We start from the raw sequence: 14,103 nt of genomic DNA, 5'->3' as shown, positions 1-14,103 counted from the left end.
GAAAAAAGCCAGGCATTAACACGATGGAAGGAACTAAATTTCTCTCCACCGTCATAACACCGACAAGAGAGAGAGAGAGAGAGCACCGTACGCCGGTGACGTGCCATGGGAGCAATCTGTAGTGCCTGTCACCAGGGGTGACCAGTGGGCGGGTGGTGGGCGATACGTGAGCCAACACCAAGCTTCATCCAACAACACTGATTAAGCCTAGAAAATCACATCTCTGGGACCGATTTCACTACCAACCCGTTTCCAATCAAAATTCAGTCCACTTAACCGACCCACCAACTATACACCCGCCTGCTCCGTAAACCTATGTAACATTCATGTCAATTCATTCAGTCTTCGTAACTCTCCACAGATGACTACCAGAGCATGTTTAAACTTTGAGGAAATAAAACTAAGACAACAGAAAATCTTTATATGTCCTTATGAAATTTGATTTACCAACTACACGTTGATGAAAAGATTTTAAGACAAACATAAAAGACTATACATATTGAATACATTAGAACAACTATAATTTTCAATTATATTGCCATCATAGAAGGGCTCATCCTTATTATTATTATTAATATCATTATTATTATTATTATTTTTTTTTTTTTTTGCTCTATCACAGTCCTCCAATTCGACTGGGTGGTATTTATAGTGTGGGTTTCCGGGTTGCATCCTGCCTCCTTAGGAGTCCATCACTTTTCTTACTATGTGTGCCGTTTCTAGGATCACACTCTTCTGCATGAGTCCTGGAGCTACTTCAGCTTCTAGTTTTTCTAGATTCCTTTTCAGGGATCTTGGGATCGTGCCTAGTGCTCCTATGATTATGGGTACGATTTCCACTGGCATATCCCATATCCTTCTTATTTCTATTTTCAGATCTTGATACTTATCCATTTTTTCCCTCTCTTTCTCTTCAACTCTGGTGTCCCATGGTATTGCGACATCAATGAGTGATACTTTCTTCTTGACTTTGTCAATCAACGTCACGTCTGGTCTGTTTGCACGTATCACCCTATCCGTTCTGATACCATAGTCCCAGAGGATCTTTGCCTGATCGTTTTCTATCACTCCCTCAGGATGGTGCTCGTACCACTTATTACTGCAAGGTAGCTGATCTTTCTTGCACAGGCTCCAGTGGAGGGCTTTTGCCACTGAATCATGCCTCTTTTTGTACTGGTTCTGTGCAAGTGCCGGGCATTCGCTTGCTATGTGGTTTATGGTTTCATTTTTCGAATTGCACTTCCTACATATGGGAGAGATGTTATTTCCGTCTATCGTTCTTTGAACATATCTGGTTCTTAGGGCCTGATCTTGTGCCGCTGTTATCATTCCTTCAGTTTCCTTTTTTAGCTCTCCCCTCTGTAGCCATTGCCACGTGTCATCGCTGGCTAGTTCTTTAGTCTGTCTCATGTATTGTCCGTGCAATGGTTTGTTGTGCCAGTCCTCTGTTCTGTTTGTCATTCTCCTGTCTCTGTATATTTCTGGGTCTTCGTCTACTTTTATTAGTCCTTCCCATGCACTCTTTAGCCACTCGTCTTCACTGGTTTTCAGATATTGCCCCAGTGCTCTGTTCTCGATGTTGACGCAGTCCTCTATACTTAGAAGTCCTCTCCCTCCTTCCTTTCGTGTTATGTATAGTCTGTCCGTATTTGCTCTTGGGTGTAGTGCTTTGTGTATTGTCATATGTTTCCTGGTTTTCTGATCTATGCTGCGGAGTTCTGCCTTCGTCCTTTCCACTATTCCTGCGCTGTATCTGATTACTGGCACTGCCCATGTGTTTATGGCTTTTATCATATTTCCGGCGTTGAGTTTTGACTTGAGTATCGCCTTGAGTCTCTACATATATTCTTTCCTGATCGTGTCCTTCATCTCTTGGTGTTTTATATCCCCTCCTTCCATTATTCCCAGGTATTTGTATCCTGTCTCATCTATGTGTTTGATGTTGCTTCCATCTGGTAGCTTTATCCCTTCAGTTCTCGTTACTTTGCCTTTTTGTATGTTGACTAAGGCGCATTTTTCTATTCCAAACTCCATCCTGATGTCCCCAGATACAATCCTTACAGTCTGGATTAGGGTATCTATTTCCTTGATGCTCTTACCATACAGCTTGATGTCGTCCATGAACATCAGATGGTTGATTCTGTTGCTTCTTTTCTTGAGTTGGTACCCGGCATCCATCTTCTGTAGTACTTTTGTCATGGGAATCATGGCTACTACGAAGAGTAGTGGGGACAGTGAGTCGCCCTGGAAGATCCCTCTCCTGATATTAACCTCTGCTAGTCTTATTCCAGAGCTTGTAAGTATTGTATTCCAGTTGCTCATAGTATTTTTGAGGAAGCTGATGGTGTTTTCCTCTGCCCCATATATTTTCAGGCATTCTATTAGCCATGTGTGTGGTATCATGTCGAAGGCTTTCTTATAGTCTATCCATGCCATGCTTAGGTTGGTTTTCCTTCTCCTACTGTTCTTCATTACCATTTTGTCTATCAGGAGCTGGTCTTTTGTGCCCCTACACTTCCTTCTGCAGCCTTTCTGTTGGTGGGGGATGGTGTTTGTCTCCTCTAGGTAGTTGTATAGCCTTTCACTGATGATACCTGTTAGTAACTTCCGCATTATTGGTAGGCAGGTGATAGGTCTGTAGTTACTGGCTATATTTCCCTTACTCTTGTCTTTTTGTACTAAGGAAGTTCTTCCTGTGGTCATCCATTTGGGTGCATGGTGATTTGAGATACAATGCTGGAGTTGTTCTGCTATTTGTGGGTGTAGGGCCTTGAAGTTTTTGAGCCAGTATCCATGGACTTCATTGGGACCTGGGGCTTTCCAGTTTGGCATTTTCTTTAGTTGGTGTCTGACTGTGTCTGTCGTGATATCTGTGAATCTTTGTTTTATTCTCCCTGTTTCTTCTTCCTTGACTTCCTGGAGCCATGTTGCATGTTTGTTGTGTGATACCGGATTGCCCCATATGTTTTCCCAGAGTCTCTTACTTGGTTCGGCTTCAGGAATTTCTGGGTGGTGTCTTCCCCTCTTAGTTGGCTGTATAGTCTTTTCTGGTTGGTTCCGAATAGTTTGTTCCGTTGGATCTTATGTGCTTTGGCCTTAAGCCTCTGTTTTACATCTTCTATTGTGTTGTTTAGTCCCCTCTCTTGTACATTGTATTTCTCGTTGAGTTCCTCCCTTGTTTTCTTGCTTCTTAGCCTTTTTTCTGCCATCTCTTTCAGTTTACTCAAGTCAGATCTCATCACCATGATTTGCTTTTCCAGGCGCCTTTTCCAAGGAGGTTGCTGTTTTGGTTTCTGTTGGGTTGGTTGTGCTGGTGGTGTTGGTGTTCGAATCCCCATCAGTTCTTCTACTAATCTTGCTCCTGCATATGCCAACTTATTTGTTTCTGTGATACTGGTGGTGTGTATTATGCCCATTATTTCATTGACCTCACTTGTTTTCTCCCTTAATTTCTTGATGTTGTAGGCTTTCATGGAGGGGATCTTTGTTCTCTCTGTATCAGGCCTCATCCATTGTCTAATCTTTTCTACCCATTCCGTCCTCTCTGTTACTTCGTCGGTGTTTCTTTGTGTGTCGTTGTTTGATACCTCGTCCTCCCTGTCGTCTTCTGTGGCATCGTCTCTCAGTTCGTCTTTGTGTAATTTGTTGTCGTGTGAAATTTCTCTTTCCAGTTCTTCTCTTTCTGTTGGGGAGAGCCAGTTCTTTTTCTTTATGTTCCTTACTTGGTCTGCCAACCTCTGCTCTGTTTGGGGGGTGTTATTCCTCTCATTCCAGATGTTAACCAATCTTCTTCTATATCCTCTCTCCGTCGGGTTGCTTCTGATGTAGCATCTCCACATTTCCTTATTTTCTTCTCTTGTCCATTTCTTCCTTTTTGCTTCTGTAGCTCCAATCGCAGGCTGTTGATTACTGTCGTTGTGGTGATCAGTTGCTGGATGACGACCTCCAAGTACCTGACCGTCTTCCCCTTCAATTGGGTTGAATACCTGGTTGCCGTTTATTCCTTAATTTCTTTCCATCATTGCTGAGTTTTGCTATTTAGCCCAATATTCTTTCAATTCTCCTTATGATTTTCCTTTCTGGCACGCTGGTATTATAAAGCAGCTGTCCAATGTTCATCGTGCTGTAGGTCGTCAACGGAAATTTCGGGCGGGCTGAGGACGACCTGGTAGCACGCCCTTCGAGCGGACCTCCACCATCACCAATAAGGATGAGGCTCCGCCCACGAAGAGGACAGCCAACCAGCAACGGCCCCCCTGATGACATCGCTCGTGACGTCACAGGTATTGCCCAATGAAAAGTGAGGTACCTGTTTCTTCAAGCCAACCGAATGCAATAAATAGCGTGAATACATCTGACACAGACCATTGCACTCAGCGATCCCGTCCTGAAGATGGCCAAACGAGGTGGCCGAAACATGTAGACGCCTTAAAAACCAGAAAAGAAGAAATAACAAGAAATACCGGATAGACCCCTGACGACTACGGCCTGTTCCCGACCTACGAAACCCACCTGTATACCTGTTGACGACCCCAGCCTGTCCCTGATAACCAGTTTTGCTTTTGATAACACCAGCCCGCCCGAAATTTCCGTTGACGACCTACAGCACGATGAACATTGGACAGCTGCTTTATAATACCAGCGTGCCAGAAAGGAAAATCATAAGGAGAATTGAAAGAATATTGTACAAAATCAATTCTGTGAATTCTGCCATTATTTTTAATAAAATATTATTATTATTATTATTATTATCCCCGATTCATATGGAAGCAGACCAAAGGGGCCACTAACTTGAAATTGAAACTTTCAAATACGATGTTCATTTGAAAGAAGTTATAGAACATAACACATAATACAGAGAGAAGAGATCAGATATTAGAAAAGTAAAAATAAATAAATGAATAAACTTAAAAATAAGTAGATGAAAACATAAACAAATTTGTAAAATGCAAGGTGAGTTATTTTGAGGCAGTAATGCAGTGTATCTTCACTTAAACTTTTGAGGTCACAAATTCACAACATCCTCAGGGCGACTGTTCCACAGTCGAACATTTTCAGAAATAAAAGACCTAATGAGCTGCATATTGGTGATACTATTCAAGAAATCTGATTGTTCTCCACAGGATAAGAGGATCAGGGATCAATTGTGATAGCAAAAGTTCTCTGTTAAGATACAATTTACGAAAAACTGACAGACAACTGCCACTCTTTAGAACAGGCACTGGATTAGTAAGTTGTATTCATCAGCAAAGGGTTGTTCACATAATATCTTATGGAATCTCCTAATCTTGGTAGACAATACAGTAGGGACCTTTTTGAAAAACAAAGGAAAGAAACCATCAGGATCTTCTCCAATCCAGTTATCAAGATTATCAAGGCTTTGCAAGAACAAGTTCAGGGTAGCAGTGTCAGGGTGAGGAACATCCTTAGCTGACTGCTTAGCTCAGTGGAGCAGTTTAGCCTTTTCCCTAGGGCCAGTAACCAATCTACCATCATCTTTAGTAGTGGTGGGATGGAAGATTAGCCTGACGCAAGGATAGAAGATGCCAACTTGGTCCATCACAGATAAAACTGAGTAATTTCTTTAAGTTTCTTCTTTAAGGAATTATTGTAATTTAATTTACTTATATGGTCTATTCAATTTCCCGTTGGCGAGACTCAACAAAAATGGTGTAGATTTCGTGTGCGTGATTTTGTCTCTGTGTCGTATTTGGCTTGTATCATGATAAGCTCGTCTACATGTATCATCAAATCTTACCTGGTTATTTGCCATAATCTTGATAACCTTTCTAGGGATATACCTCACTAAAATAGCCATCAGCATTTAATTTATCTTCCTTTTGGGATTTGAATCAGATATAGCACTGAAATACTAAGTGCCAAAAAAAATTTAATTAATTTAATCCTCCACTGGCTCTCCATTTCAACCTGAATTTTTTTCTAATGATGGTATTAGGAACATACTGAATAACAGATATGTTCACTTAATGGCATAATGATCAGAAGTGCCTATTTACTCAAGGACCTTGAATTTAATAATAGCTGGAATATCAGTGAATATGAGGACTAATCTATTACTAGAAATATGCCAGGTTCCTCAATTAGCTGCACAAAATCGGAGGATACACAGAACTTGAGAGGAGACGTTCACTGTGCAGTCTCAACAAATAACAACGGAAGCTTTTGAATCCTGTGACTGAGCCATACTAATCCTCACCAAGAGAAAGTCATAGAAAATCATCAATATTTGGATTACGGTAAAGAGCAAATAGCGTACATATACATTGTAGAACTAGGTAAAAATCCTAAAGCAAAAAATTCATGGCAACTACACTCAAAATTTTTGTGATGACAAATGGATCTTCCAGATCTAGTGCAGGGGAAGAAAAATTCAGCACTGACTTGTAACTACTGATAAATGTTCCAAATCAAAACATTACCTCATAGTTATGGACACAATTCCAGAGAACAAGAAAATCTGTCCTTAAACCTCGAATATTTGAGTAAATTATACTACAAATTTTCCTATGGTAATGAGTAGCAGGGCCTGGGTTAAATCTGATATTTCCCAAAAGAATTAAAATAAAAAACATGTAATTAAAAGCAAATCTAATAATTATATTCGTAACAACAACAATCTAATAAAATTCAACAGAACAGACAATGAAATCAACAGCAATATTTACATTATTTACCATATTTTCATTTAATGGATATGTAATATGACCATATGTCATTAAAATAGGGGCAGAATAACTGGACTACTAGGTGGAGCCAGAACACCTTTCAAATCCATAAAGAAACCTGCCAGGTTTGCCGAATTAAGTTTGGGAGGGCAGTCAGGAGGAATTTTGAAATTATAAAAAGTTGACAAGGAAAAGATTAGTAAGGAGAAACTTTTGCTTTTCATCAGCCTTTCCTATAGACTTTTTGTTAAAAAAACGGAAAGTGCTATAGAACATTCCAAGTTGGGAGAACAAAGATTATATTCAAAGTAACACGTTCCCTTAGACGGTAGTATGCCACCCTCCGGTTTGATTTTAGAGTGCCTTTCTCCTAGAAGAGATACCTGCTAAGGCTAAACAGTCTCTTCTATCTTTGCTCCTGTATGCCATATCTTTATGGATAAGAATACTAAACCATCATGCTATTTTCAATTCCAATGCGCAAAAGCATGGGCTGGCATGAATGAATAAGTTCATGATATGGCCTTAATCAGTTGGAGGAAGATAAGAACTTATCTATACAAAATTTGGAGAAATTGGATGAAGATGAGGCAGAGAAATGGATGGAAACTGAATCTTGGATGTATTGGGCATTAATTCTACTTTTTTTTACTTTTTACTATAAACAGGCATTAACGATAATAAAACTTGTAACATTTACTTCCTGATCCCAGGAAACCTGAGCAAGTAGGAGAGCTGATTCAGCCAACCAAGCATCCACAATACTGGTGATATGTATAGGCAGGCTCTCCTGTGTGCAGTACCTAACATTTTTTACTTCTATCAAATGCAAGGAGATAGCTAATGGGTACACATAAATATGATGCACAATGTAAAAATTGAATTTCAAAATCCCAATTATGAGCTTTTCTTTCATTCATGACAGCAGTTGGTCTCCATGGCAATATGAGATATATGTATTTTATCAGTTTCACAAGACAGATTTAATGAAAATCATGCCAAATTTAACTTTAAAAAATGACTGGCTTTCACTGTTCCCATGGAAAGCTGACTCTCCTATTATGTGGCTCAAATCTTCTGCAAGATACATATGCATTTAGTGTGAATTTTTGTGTTTTCCAGAATGCAGATATAAGTTAATTTACTAGTAATATTAGATAGTTTTCAATACAAAAACACCTCTAACTATTTATATGAAATGAAAAGTATCAGGCGTATGTGAAACGTTTTAAGCTTACAGAAGATGATGCAATCTTTCACGTGATTTCTCGACAAAGACAAGTGTGAAACAAGATATGAGCATTGCATGGTTGTTTAAAAAAAACAAATTGGAACCACGCAGTCCCAAGTGGTGACAGCTATTTTCCTGCTTCAAATAGCAATACCATTTTCTCTTTCTTCACACATTCTACGTTATCTTAACTTTTAAATTGTTATGTTACTTAGAATTTTATTGTTGTTTAGCACTTGTGAATTAATTTCCAAATTCTATCTATTACCTAACACTTTTGAATTTCAATTGGATTAATTAATTTTCTTGGTTTTTTGTGATGAATTAATTTTGATTTAATTTTACTAAATAATTAATTCAAGAATTAATTCAACTTTGTGTTGTTTTCAAGTAACAGTAAATTTCCCTGAGATTGTGAATCACTTATTAATTTGAGTTTGATAACAAATTTTTGTATTTAAAACTATCATAAGTGTTTTATTCAATTTCCGTCAGTATATTTAATCTTGTTTTGGTAAAAATATAGAGCGGTAATTGAACAGTTTACCTTCAATTTAATTGAATTGAGTTAGAACCAGGGAAGCACTTACTTTTAAAATGAGGGAAATACTTAGACTTTTAAAGTTGTTAATAGAGTGATGCCCTTTAATTAATTTAATTATATTTTAGATTACCTCACACCTGCTTTAATGAACTTAATCTAATTTTTTGCAACACTGATAAGTTGTTTAAGGGATCACTATTGCCTTTAGAGTACTCCCTTGTATTTTACATGTGATGAAGGTTCAGGTGTCTGGCTGAGGTGAGGTAATTATTTCATGATTGGTAAGTGTAGTAACCAGATACTTGGCACTTCGTCACAAGTATTAATGGTGCCCAGACCCGGGAAAACAGATTACATTATCACTTTAGTTTATACTGGTGGTGTTAGGGATATATTTTGCTAGGAGAGTGACCATATAGTTTTTGTTTTGCATTTATTGTGTTGAATTGTTAGTTGATAACTTAGAGAAAATGGCTCAGTTCAATGTTCATGAATTTTTAGCAGCTACTTCCATACAAGTGTTATCTGAAACCACTTTGACTGAGACACAGTGGAGTGCTTTAGCAGTGGCATGTGGTGGTTATGTGTCTACTATACTCAGTTTTTTTCCATCTGTCCACCCGCCTGTGGGGTTTGCGTATGATAACACTGTGTCCCGGGCTTTAGATAGTTACATTCAGCTTACATTTAACAATTATAACAATATCCTATTTCGAATATTAACGGTGTAATTCGCATACAGTACATTATTAAAACACTTTTCATTTGTAAATGTACACCCAGATATCCTTTTATTTACCTAAAACTTACACAGAGCAAACCTGTCTAAAGCCCGTGACGCAGTGTTACCATACACAAATACGACAGGCGGGTGAACAGATGGAAAAAAAAAGTATAGTATTGTAAAGGCACAAATAAGATGTACTGCTATGGAATCATTGATAGACTCTGGTAGAATAACTGAAGAAGATGCGTTAGAATTAGCTCAAGAGTTGTTGAATGTAGCTTGTGCTGATCTTATAAATAAGCAAGAAAAAAGAAAAAGAAATGTGATGCAGAGTTAGAGCTTAGAAGCAGAAGAGAATTTAATTGAGCTGAAAATGCAAGATGAACAAGAAAGAGAAGACAGGGAGAAAAGAGAAAGAAGAGAAAGAGAAGAAGATAAAGCAGCCGAAGAGGAAAAAGAAAGGATAAAAGTGGAAAGAGAAGTAGCAAGACATGAATGGGTGATGGAATTGATAAGAGCTACATCCACATTACCTATAACACCGTCTAACCCTAACCAAGGTAATTAAGACCCTGTATTTGATGTAGTAAGACTACAGAAGTTAATCCCTAAGTTTACTGAAGAAGCTCCACATGAGTTTTTTATCACTTTGAGAAAGTGGCTTCAGGTATGGGATGGCCAGAAGATAAGTGGTCAGTTTTGTTACAAAGTGTCTTAATTGGTAAAGGGAGAAGTGCTTATCTAGCCTTAACAGCTGATCAGTGCAAAGAATGCATGGTACTTAAACACAATGTGCTACAAGTTTACCAGATGACCCCAGAGTACTACAATGAAAGGTTCAAAAATTTAAGAAAAGATGCTTATAAAGTGAGAAGTTGTTTTAAACATTGGTAAGAATCTGCTAAAGTTAAAACTTTTGATGAGTTAAAAGAATTAGTTGTTCTTGAACAATATCTCAGGGGAATTCCTGAACATATAAGAGCCTATTTGTGAGAGAGAGAGGTTAAGAAACTTATGTCTCACCCAAGTTTCAGGAACAAATTTAATGGGAAACCTACAAGTGATACTACCAAGAGTACAGAAGGTAATACACCTCAGCAAGGTAATGTGAATCCTCATCCAATTTTTCAAGACAGTTACAGAAGCCTAATGTTTTCTGCTTTAAGTGTGGAAGAGAAGGACACTTCAGCAAAAAGTGTTACCGGAATCAACAGCTCTCAAAGCCAGTTGGCCAAGTAGTGAAAGGTGGCCAGGTGAAACAAACTACAAAGAGCAGTGTGGGAAAGAATCAGATTCCAGAGAAGACTGAAACTAAACAAGCTGAATGTTTAGCAACCAGTGGAAATGTAACCTCAAGCAGTGAATGGCTGAGCAATGTGGAGGCTTTTAAGCCATATATCTATGAGGGTTTGCTGCCAATTCAAGGAGGGAGTGTGCAGGTACCAGTCAAGATATTACATGATACAGGGAGTAACCATAGTGTGGTAGTTGGTGCTCACCCTCAGTTGGAGAAGAGTCTCACAGGAGATTCAGTTATTTTGAAGAGTATAGGAGGAGAGGAAGTAACTCTTATATGCCAATTACACCTGTCGTGTGAATTGGTGACAGGGAATGTTGATTTTGCTGTAAAGGATTCGCTGGCTGTGGAAGGTGAACATGTTCTGTTGGGTAATGAAGCTGGTGGTGTGCCATTTATTCCTTGTCCTGTAGTGACAGACAAACCGTTGAGGATTAGTCCTACGGTAGAGTTGGAGAAGAATAACCCCTACCTGTTTCCTAGTTGTGTAACTACCAGAAGTATGAAGAGGACTACACCTGTAAGTGAAGAAACTGAGGATTTACACACCCAAGAAGGATCAAGTGAAGGATCTTTGTGCTTAGAAGAATTGTTCCAGGGAAGCGATGTTTCCCCTAGTGCTGACCAAGAAGAGATTTCCCATGAAGAAGAAGAAGACAAAGAAGAAGAACCTGTTGTTCCTTGAAGAGACTCCAAGTAGTCAAAGTGTTCCTGAAGACAGTAGTGAAACTACAGTAGCTGAGTTAGCAGATAATGAGAATTCAACCTTTGAAGTTAGTCAAGTGACAAGAAAGAAGCTAATAGACTTGCAGAAGAAGGATGCATCGTTAGCTGATTTGTTCTTCAGAGTTGTTGATCGAAGAGATGCAACAAACTAATACCTGTTATTATCTGAAGGAAGGTTTGCTGATGAGGAAGTATAGACCTTCAGATATACCAGGAGATGCTGTATGGGGTGAATATCATCAAATTTTGATCCTATATCCATTGAGGAAGCAAGTGGTAGCTGTAGCTTATAAGTCTGGACATGGGAACCAGGAAGACTGTGGAGAACATCATGAAAAAATTTTTCTGGCTTGGACTTCACAGATTTTAGCAGGTTTTGATGTAAGTGTCATACCTGCCAGATAGCTAGAAAACCGAATGAAACCATCCAGAAAGCCCCCCTACAACCTATAGAAGTTAAAGGAGAACTTTAGAAAAATGATTATAGACATGGTTGGATCGCTGCTGAAGACAAAGAAAGGAAATGAGTATTTGTTAACATTAATGTGTCCTGTGACAAGATAGTTGCTGAAAAAGTTGTGGAATTTTTCAAAAAGTTTGGTATACCAGAAATAGTACAAAGTGATAGACAAACAAACTTTACTTCCAAGTTATTCCAGGATGTGATGAATTTGTTAGGAGTGAAACAACAGTTATCCACTGCTTATCATTGGGAAACTCAAGGTGCCTTGGAAAGGTTCCACCAGACATTGAAAAGTATGCTGACAAAGTATTGTTCTGGGTCATGAAGAGAATGGGATGTTTGTTTACCCTTAATGTCGTTTGAGTTAGGAATGCTTATCAAGAAAGTATGGGTTGTTCACCTAATGAATGATTTTTGGTAGAGAAGTGAGACGACCGTTTAAGATTCTTGCAGAAAATTGGGATGAAAATCAAGAGGAAATCCAAGGTTAGTATGTGAAAGACTTAAGGAAAAGATTGAGAGATATTAGAAAATTCGCTTTAGAAAATTTGAAAGTGAGTCAAGAGAAAATGAAAAGGAGATATGATGCTAAGACTAAGCTAAGAAGTTTTAGTGTTGGTCAACAAGTGTTAGCGTTCTTACCTGTTAAGAGATTTCCCCTCACCAATAAATTTCAAGGTCCTTACAGGATAATTGAGAAGTTAAGTGATAGAACTTATGTGATTGAAACACCAGACAGAAGAAAACGCCAAAGTAAGATACATGTGAACCTCTTGAAACCTTATTTCTCAGAAACAAAAACTGAAACTGAGTCAGTAATATAAACAACTTCATCTACAGAAGATGATGATGGCTACGAATTGGGAGCTGAAAGCAAGATGAATAATTCTTCAATTTTGGAAAATTTGGAGCATAAACTGAAACATCTGAGTGCTGAAAAAGGTGAAGACTTAAGTGAAGTGATCATAAGTTTTCAAGAAATTTTTGCAGGTGTACCTAGGCATACTGATCTGACCAAGCATGAAATCAAGCAAAGAGCTTATCGTTTATCACCTTATCATTGAGATATTTTGAAGAAAGATGTTGAGTATTTGCTGCAGCATGGGTTAGTAGAACCCAGTTCAAGTTACTTCAGTTCTCTATGTGTGTTAGTGAAGAAACCAGATGGTTCATTTAGGATGTGTACTGATTATAGGAAACTGAATTCCATCTGTGTGGCTGACAATAATTCTTTGCCACTTATAGATCAGTTACTTGATAATATTGGGCAAGCTAAGTTTGTTTCCATGATTGACTTGTTGATAGGATATTATCAAATTTCCTTAGATGAGAATGCTAAGTTGCTGTCGGCTTTTATTACTCCTTTTGGACTGTATCAGTATACTGTTCTGACATTTGTTCTGATGAATGCACCTGCAACATTTTAATGAAGGATGGATCAACTGCTAGGATCTATAGAAGGAGCAGGTGTATAGCTGGATGACATAGTGATTTACTCTACAACATGGGAAGAACATCTGAAAATTCTGAGGAAAGTTTTCAAGAAGCTACAAGAACTTAGACTAAGAGTCAATTTATTGTTTAAAGTTAGAAACCATTTCTGGAAAGAACAATGTAGTCGTAGATTATTCATCCCATTGCAAATCGTGGGATTCAACACTGTGGTAATCGATCTTCTGGGGGGGGGGGGAGGTATCTTATATGCTGTTGCTTTCATAATGCATATCATCCTCTCTTTGACTGTATGAAGTGTTGTAAAATTGTTTGCAATATTTTCAGATTCCTTATTTTGCTCAGAGTTCGTATGTTCTAATAATGTATGTACAGATTTCGCATAACATAATTTAAAAGTTAAGATAACGTAGAATGTGAGAAGGAAGAGAAAATGGCAGTCTATTCGAAGCAGGAAAATAGCTGTCACCACTTGGGGCCGTGTGGTTCCAATTTTTTTATTTTTTCAAATAAATATGCGATGCTCATGTCTTGTTCCACAATTGTCTGTCGAGAAATCACGTGAAAGATTGCATCATCTTCCGTAAGCTTAAAACGTTTCACGTATGTCTGATACCTTTCATTTCATATAAGTAGGAGATGTTTTTGTATTGATAACCATCTAATATTACTAGTAAATTAACTCTTATATATCTCGATTTGTCAAAAGAGAATTTGTTGACTCATAAGTAGCTTAAATTTTGAAGTGGAAGTTTATGACGTCACTCAAGGAAATGTCGAAACTTAATTTCATTCAAGAAGATTCTATAATCATATCTTTTACTTTAAAAGACTTTTATTGTCATAAATCATGTAATAATAAATGTTATTTATGATTGTAATCTCACTTTCTATCTACCTATGGTTTTGAAAGAGAATTTTTACGATATTAGCTGTCTCTCATTCCCAAAATTGTTATCCCAACCATTTTAGGGCGA

The sequence above is a fragment of the Macrobrachium nipponense genome, chromosome 6 (genome assembly GCF_015104395.2).
Source record: "Macrobrachium nipponense isolate FS-2020 chromosome 6, ASM1510439v2, whole genome shotgun sequence".
Classification (NCBI taxonomy): domain Eukaryota; kingdom Metazoa; phylum Arthropoda; class Malacostraca; order Decapoda; family Palaemonidae; genus Macrobrachium; species Macrobrachium nipponense.
Note: the sequence above shows the minus strand (reverse complement) of the source record.